We start from the raw sequence: 7,150 nt of genomic DNA, 5'->3' as shown, positions 1-7,150 counted from the left end.
GAGAGCTCATGTCCCAGGCGGAAGGGACATCATCCTGCAAGTGCCAAGGCCCAGAGGCAGGAACAGACTTCACCAAAATGAAAACAAGCAAGCGGGGGAGAATCCCACCTTGTCCTGCTCTGGAAACCCAGCCTGTCACGTGTTCCTCCCCTACCCCATGGCCGCCCCCTTCTTCTCCCTGCGGTAGAAGGGGCGCGGGGGTCCCCAGGCTGCCCACTGCCCCCGCCCCCACCCACTGCCCTGCTGAAGGTGCCCAGGGCTTGAGCAAACGGAGGAACTCTGTGCGTTTCTCAAAACCCAACCATTTATGGCAATTTTATCTCTAAGCCAACAGTCGAACTGCCCCGCCGCCCCCGGAGGACCTGGGGGCTGAGGTCAGCAGTCGGGTGGTGGACAGGACCCCGAGTCCCTGTGCTGCCCTCTCCTCCCCAGAGGCCCTGTCCCCAGCCTGGGACCCAGCCCTGTGCTCAGGACTCCGCTCTTCCGCCCCAGGGACCAGGAACCAGCCCGGGTCCGCTGCTGCAGCCAGTGGGAATGTGGCTGCTGCTTTCTTTCCTTTTGTATTACTTTTTATTTTTACTTTTTATAGTGAAACAGACATCTAAAATGCTGTATTAACATATGCACGTTTGGAAGAATCTGTTGACTCATAAAAGAAGAAACAAATGATGGCTCGCAGCTCACCCTGCGGGCCCGGAAATGTTACTGCTGCCTGCAAAGCCCGAGTCCCCTGCCCGTGTCCCCTGCCCGGCTCAGCCCTGGGGCCGCTGTCCTGCAGTCGGGCTGCTGCCCGCAGTCCCGGGGACACCTGCAGGAAGGAAGGGTCGGAGACGCCCAGCCCAGGGAGTGCTCAGCGTTGTCCCTGAAGGGATCTGGCGAGGCGCCCGGGGTCCAGGTCGGTGCTGGTCGGTGTGTCTTGTGGCGCAGGCCCTGTCCAATTGTCACAGCGGGCGTGGGATACATCCACGAGGACCAGGCAGAGCTCTGGGCCCCCACTGCCTCCCACTGCCGCCCTCATGTCTGTGTCCCTGCACCCCGAGCCCCAGCAACCCTGTGGGAGGCCTCGTGTGTTCTGGGTGCTGGTGCGTGGGTGTGAGAGGTGGGGTTGGTGTTTCTCGGGGAGCAACAGGGCGATATTTAAAGGGTTTCAGGCGGAGCCACGCTGAGGAGCGGAGAACCTGGCAGAGACAGAGAGGGGACTGTGGTAAGGACTCCTGAGCACCCCTGCTTTCCAGCCAACAAGGGTGGGATCTGGGCCCTAAGTGGCTTGGGAGCCCGACATGGTAAGGGAGGCTGAGGCAGGAGGATCATGGGGGATGCCCCAGCAGCCCACTGTGAGGCTCCCAGCAAGGCCACCTCTCTGAGCCTCAGCCCCTCCCTGCCCAAAGGGACTGACGGTGTCAGGGTCCCAGGAACATGGTGAGGTCCAGGTGCCGTCAACTGACCAGCAGATGGCTGGTCCTGTCCCTGGCGCTCAATGGCAGAACGTCCTGGTCCCCACCTGTGGGGAGCAAGAGGTGCTCAGAAGCTGTGCTGTGACTTCGCTGCCCCGGGTGCTCAGCGGGAGCACAAGCCTGCAGGGAGACGCTGGGGACAGAGGTGACACAGGCTGAAGGGGGGTGACAGGGTGGGCAGGGTGGGAGCAGGATGGAGATTGAGGGACAAAGGGGAGGAGGAAAGGGACTTCCAGTCAGGGACTGCACAGCCCCGGTGGGGAGGGCAGGGCAGGGGGAAGCAGAGGGAGGGAGGACAACGCGAGGAGGCCCTGCAGGGCCGCAGGGAGCCCTGCTGCCTCCGTTCACCTGCCTGCCTCCCCCGGGCTCTGCCATGGCCACCCCTGGGGCTCCACCAGCCACTCTGCCCACTGGGGACGGTGGGAGCTGTGTAGGGCCAGGTCGCCTGCTGCCTCCCCGAGGAGGTGGACAGCTGCCAGCCCTGTGACAGCGTCCCAGCAGGAGGGGGCCGGCAGTGGGGCCGCCCTCTGCCACGGAGGCTGCCCGGGGCCCCTCTGGGCTCTCCCCAGAGCACCCGCACGTTAGCTGAAGTGCTGACCCCGTCACTGTGGCAGTGATGTCCAGCTCTCCCTCATCGTCTGTTTTCCTCTTCTTCCTGATGAATGCCCGTCCAATGTTTGGTTATGTACAGGCTGCTCAGAATAAAAACAACATTTCCCAGCCCCCTTTGCAGTTAGGTGTAGCCACGTGACTTAGTCTGGCCAATGCAATAAAACTACAACTCTGGGGCCATGTCCTTCTCAGCCCCTCAGCTCTCCTCTGGAATGTAGACGTGATGGCTGCAGCTGGGGCAGCCATGTTGAGCCATGAGCTAGAAGTCCCATGTTAATGACAGCAAGCAAATGACAGGAAACCCTGGTCCCTGGTGACCACTGTGCCGTCGCCCCAGCCTAGGAGACTAACTTCTCTTTGTTTACTGGAGAGAAGAATTAATTTGTTTAAGCCACTGATTGTGAGACAGTCAGGGACCACCATGGTGAGACAAAAGGCTGGGACAGTGAAATAAACCACTGGGTACAATAAACCACCAGCCATTACAGCATGGCAGGTTTACGCTTGCTTGTAGTAGCCTTGAATGTGGCTCCATTCGGAGCCCCCAGTAGAGTGAGACCCGTAAGTGGCTCTAGGCTGTGCTGTGCTGTAGGTGCTTCTGGGCCAGCAGGATGGTGTCCGGGACAGGACAAAAGCCTTGTCTTCACACGCGTCTGTCCCTTCTGCTGTGCACCTCTGCGTGCAGCTGCATTGGTGCCCATGGGGGCAGGTGTGCCTTTCTCTTTCTCTCTCCCCTCTTTTCTGCCCCTGCTATCATAGGCCCAGACCCATAAGGCCAAGACATTGTGTGCAGAACTATGGTGTCATCTACGTGAAGCTTGAGCAGCCTCAGCTGGGTGTGGTGGTGCACAGCTGTCATCCCAGCACTCTGAGAGGCTGAGACAGGAGGATCTCAAGTTCAAGCCCAGCCTGGGCACCTTTTCGACTTAGTGAGACTCTGTCTTAAAATTAAAAATATAGAAAGCACTGAGGATGTAGCTCAGTGCGAAGACCCTGGGTTCCATCCCCAGTGCTACTGAACAATAATAGTTCAACAGCCTGTAGCATAATCTAACCCTGACCACCTGGTGGCCCACAAACAGTAAGAAACATCTTTTGGAACTGTGCCCTGGCCAGCAGGAACTTTTATTAATTCTCACCCTGGAAGATCGGTAAAATTGCTCCTGCCACTCTTTAGAGGGCAGTGTGGGCCTTCTCAGCTTTGCCTGTGGGATTATGCACTCACAGTGAGTCATCCACGCTGAGTGGGCTGCTGTCCTGCGCTGTGTGACTGGAATGTGCAGTGTGGTCACAGGTGAGCCTGGGTCTCGCCTGATCCATTTGAACGATGAAAGTTTCTCACAGCATCTCTTGAGGACCCTTCCTGTGCTGATATTTTTAGGCTGATATTCAGGGAAGAGGCTCATTGCTGGGGTGAAAAGTCCTACCCAGTGAACTGAGTTCACAGACTAATAAGAATCTGGAAGACAGAAAAGTCATCAACAGCTAAAGGCCCTCGGGATCTCACCAGGAATCCTCTCCAGGTACTGGGCTCCTGTCTGCCCCAGGACCTTTGCACTTGCTGTTCCCTCTGTCTAGAATGCATTTCCTCTAGATTTCTACTCAAGCCTCTGCTCATTTCCAGCTCCTCAGAAAGGCCCACTCCAACCCTGTCAAGCACTGCCACCTACCACACCCTATCACTGTAAAAGTTTTTGTTATTGTTGCTGTTGGTGGTGGTGGTGATGGTGGTGGTGTGTATTTCTGTGATACTAAGGATTGAGTCCAGAATCTTGGCACTGAGCTATATCCCCTCCCCTGTTTAATTTTTTATTGAAACAGGGTCTCATTAAGTCTTCAAATTACTGGGCTGGGCTCAGATTGGAGATTCTCCTGCCTCAGTCTCCTATAGTGATGGGATGGTAGGCATGAATCACTACAACTGGCTAGTTTAAAAGTCCTTTAGAGTGCCAGATAACAAAAATTCTCTTGTTTATTATTTGATTACCCCCCACCCCTGACTTTTCCCAGTCAAATGCAAACTCCTGGTCTCCACATCTTGGCTATATCTGGTACATATAGGTTTCCAACAGACACTTGGTGAATATATCCGTGGGGGTGGAAGGTCATAAGGGCATGGCTATTTACTGAGCACCTACTATGTGCCCAGCACCACCCTGGATCCTGTAGGCGAATCTCCTCGTGTGCCCCTTTCCATAGTCCTCCCTCTAACTTAAATGAACCTATCCCATCTCTCTTGCCTCTTTCTGAAGTAGCTCTAGAGTCTTCTTTCCTGGACATCTTTAGGAGGTGTGAACAAAAATGTGGCAAAGCTGTTACCGAGTGCCGCCCAAAGGGAAGGAGGCTCACGAAAACATGACACTGTGTCCTCATCCACCTTGCTCACTGGAGCTGGCGCTGTGTGACCCTTGGCTCTTCCGCAAAGTCAAAGTGACCATGACAGGGAAACGTTTTGGATCGACGCAGGACATCAGGGCAGCCGCAACAGTGCAAGTAGACACTGATGGAAGAGGGCTTCCAGAGCTGCTGTGGAAAAGGCAGGGAGGATGGGAGCAGCATCCAGTGACTAAATCAAGGGGGAAGGTCCTGAAGTGAATTCATGGCAATGAGTCTTTCAATGTAATGCATATTTTAAAATATGTAAACACTCACCATAGTTTTCGATCATGCCTGTACACGGAAAACATCTTTGCCCCGATCCTGTGGGCAGCCCCAGACCCCCACGGCCACACCCTGCTATTTTAACACCTCAACAGCTCACAGACAAGAAGCCCCTCCTCTGTCCCCAGCGCCGCCCTCTGCTGGCCACATGACCTAAAACAACCCTGTCCCCTGGCTGCCCTCAGTTTCCTTGTAAACAGAAAAGGCCTCCCCCAGCTCTGAGATGCTAAGGTTCCTTTGGGAAAGGGAAACTAAGACTAAGTGCCACTGTGTCACAAGCATTTTTCACACACCGGCCGCCGGCTCAGCACCTCCACGTAGACTGCCCATTCCTGCCCTCTCAGCAGCCCCATTCAGCAGGCGAGGCTCCAGGTGGAGGGTGACCCCCAAGCTCACATGGAGGCGGTGGGATTCGAACCCAGCTGTCTGCCTGTGCTCAAACCACAGGACCCCACTGTGCTCACAGGATCAGGATTGGCTTTCTCCCCGCTTGAAGGCCTCAGAAAGCTTGGCTGGGAGCTGGGGCCACGGCCGGCGTTCCAGGCCCTTCCCCCGCGTCCCGGGGTGGCTCATTGTTGGAGTTAGGAGACTCCTGCGGCGGCGGACGGCGAGGCGGGGCTGCTGATGACAGTTGTGCGAGGAGCCGGGAAGGCAGGGGAAAGAGCTGCACAGATAGCGTCACGTCATCGGCGACGGCGCCAGGGAAATGTCAGCACAGAATGTGCTGGCTGCGTGCAAGAGGAGAAGCCCATCGCGGCCGCCCGCAGCTAAAACCGCCACTTCCAGCGCCGTCTGGCGGGAATTAGTCACTTGACGGCGCCTTTCAGCACCGCGGACAGCTCCCCGGCCTTGCCGTGGGGGGGCACCGGCCTCAGGACCCCAAGCAGAGAGGCAGCCACGGCAGGCAGGGCCCGGCCCCCTCGTCCCCAGGGCCCCATCTGCTCTGGGAGGAGGCTCGCTGGCCCCCGCGGGGCCCCAGCCAGCCCAGGTGGGCCTTGTCATGCAGGCAGCGTTCTGCTGTTCCCGACTCCGCCCCAGACTGCAGGGAAGGAAGGAGGTGGATGAGCGAAGGCCCTGACTGCCCCAGGATAGCTCGGGGTTGGTGGAGGCGCCTTGAGACCAAATGCTTGACAAGGGAGATGAGAAAAATAGCTCACCCTTACGGAGCTCACCCTTACGGAGCTCACCCTTACGGAGTGCTTGCTGCACGCCGGGCCTGTCCCGAGGCCTGTCCTCTTGCACAGGTGAGAACGCTGGGTCGGGTGACCAGTCCAGGGCCATCTGGTGAGGAAGAGGCAGATCTGGGGTTGGCGGCAGTGTCTGTGGTCGGGAACCTCCGGTTTTAACCATCCTGAGACTAGGAGGGGCAGCTCAGCAGGGAGCGTGAGCGGACAGCAGCGAAAGGTTTCCGCGTGACGGAGGGCGATCAGCTCTGTGTTCTGGAGAGCTGTCGGCGCCCTTGGGAACATACGTATGTACGCACGAAATGACTGGTGCTGCAGAACAAACCTGGGGGCAGTTCCACCAAGCTGCACCCCCAGCACATTCTGTGGGTTTGAAAGCATCAACACAGCCTACATGAATTCAACTTTTCAATAAAGTAAAGGCATTGGCTTTTTAAAACATTTCCATCCAAAGGGCAAAGTGAAATTGGAAGCTCTGAATAGTAAGAGGGACCTCAGGTCCACAGACCGCCTAATGGTCCCAAGGATCCTGATGGCTGAGAGCTTGTGTTTGTTTGTTTGTTTGATTTTTGAGACAGGGTCTATGTAGTTGAGACGGACCTAGAACTCACTATGTAGCCCAGGCTGGTCTCAAACCCACAGCGATCCTCCTGCCTCAGCCTCCCTAGTGCTGGGATTACAGGTGTGCACCACCACGCCTGGCCCTGAGAGTTTTTTATATCTTTCCAACCATCCTCCTCCTCATCAGCTCACCTGATCCTACAGTTACCGCCCCCTCAAGGACGACGGGCAGACGGTGGGCGGGGGAGCAAGCCCAGCCTTTCACAACCTGCCCAGAGCCGGGCTGGAGCCCAGGCCTCCTGACTGACTGCCGGGAGCCTCAAGCTTCCTTCCCCCTCCCCAGGCAGGCCACACCCACTACAGGTGCGCCTCACTTGTTGCTGCTGATTGGCTAGTGAGATGGCCCCAAGCAATAGTCCTCTCCTCCATAGGTCCATGGAGTGCTGACACCACAGAGGTTATTTGCATACCCACCAGCCAATCAACAGCTGCCTGCCCTCTACCAGCCAATTCCTTTCTTGGAGGGGCAGAGCCTTTGCATAGTCACAGTGAAGCTGCCTTTTATTGAACCCTTACTATGGGCCTGGCTCGTGAAACATATTCTGCATGTTTTCTCCCATGCCACACACACAATGACCAGGGGAGGGAGGGACTGTTTTTCTTGCTATTTCTCACATG

At 56.7% G+C, this 7,150-nt stretch overlaps 2 long non-coding RNA genes across 2 annotated transcripts; both read right to left on the bottom strand.

Moving 5' to 3' along the window:
• Window positions 1-685: 685 nt before the first annotated feature.
• Window positions 686-3,982, bottom strand: LOC104854136. Its single transcript, XR_777985.2, has 4 exons — window positions 3,292-3,982; window positions 2,053-2,109; window positions 1,446-1,501; window positions 686-1,178 (listed from the first exon to the last, which is right to left on the bottom strand). It is a non-coding gene; the product is annotated as an uncharacterized LOC104854136 (long non-coding RNA).
• A 573-nt stretch (window positions 3,983-4,555) lies between these two features.
• On the bottom strand, window positions 4,556-6,763 carry LOC104854135. The gene is made up of 3 exons (XR_777984.2): window positions 6,665-6,763; window positions 5,885-6,008; window positions 4,556-5,391 (listed from the first exon to the last, which is right to left on the bottom strand). It is a non-coding gene; the product is annotated as an uncharacterized LOC104854135 (long non-coding RNA).
• Between the last annotated feature and the right edge of the window lie 387 nt (window positions 6,764-7,150).

Source organism: Fukomys damarensis, unplaced genomic scaffold (assembly GCF_012274545.1).
Source record: "Fukomys damarensis isolate Sample0158 unplaced genomic scaffold, DMR_v1.0_HiC HiC_scaffold_27, whole genome shotgun sequence".
In the NCBI taxonomy this organism is placed as follows: Eukaryota; Metazoa; Chordata; class Mammalia; order Rodentia; family Bathyergidae; genus Fukomys; species Fukomys damarensis.
The sequence above is the reverse complement of the archived record's forward strand: the minus strand, read 5'-3'. Positions and strand labels throughout refer to the sequence as shown.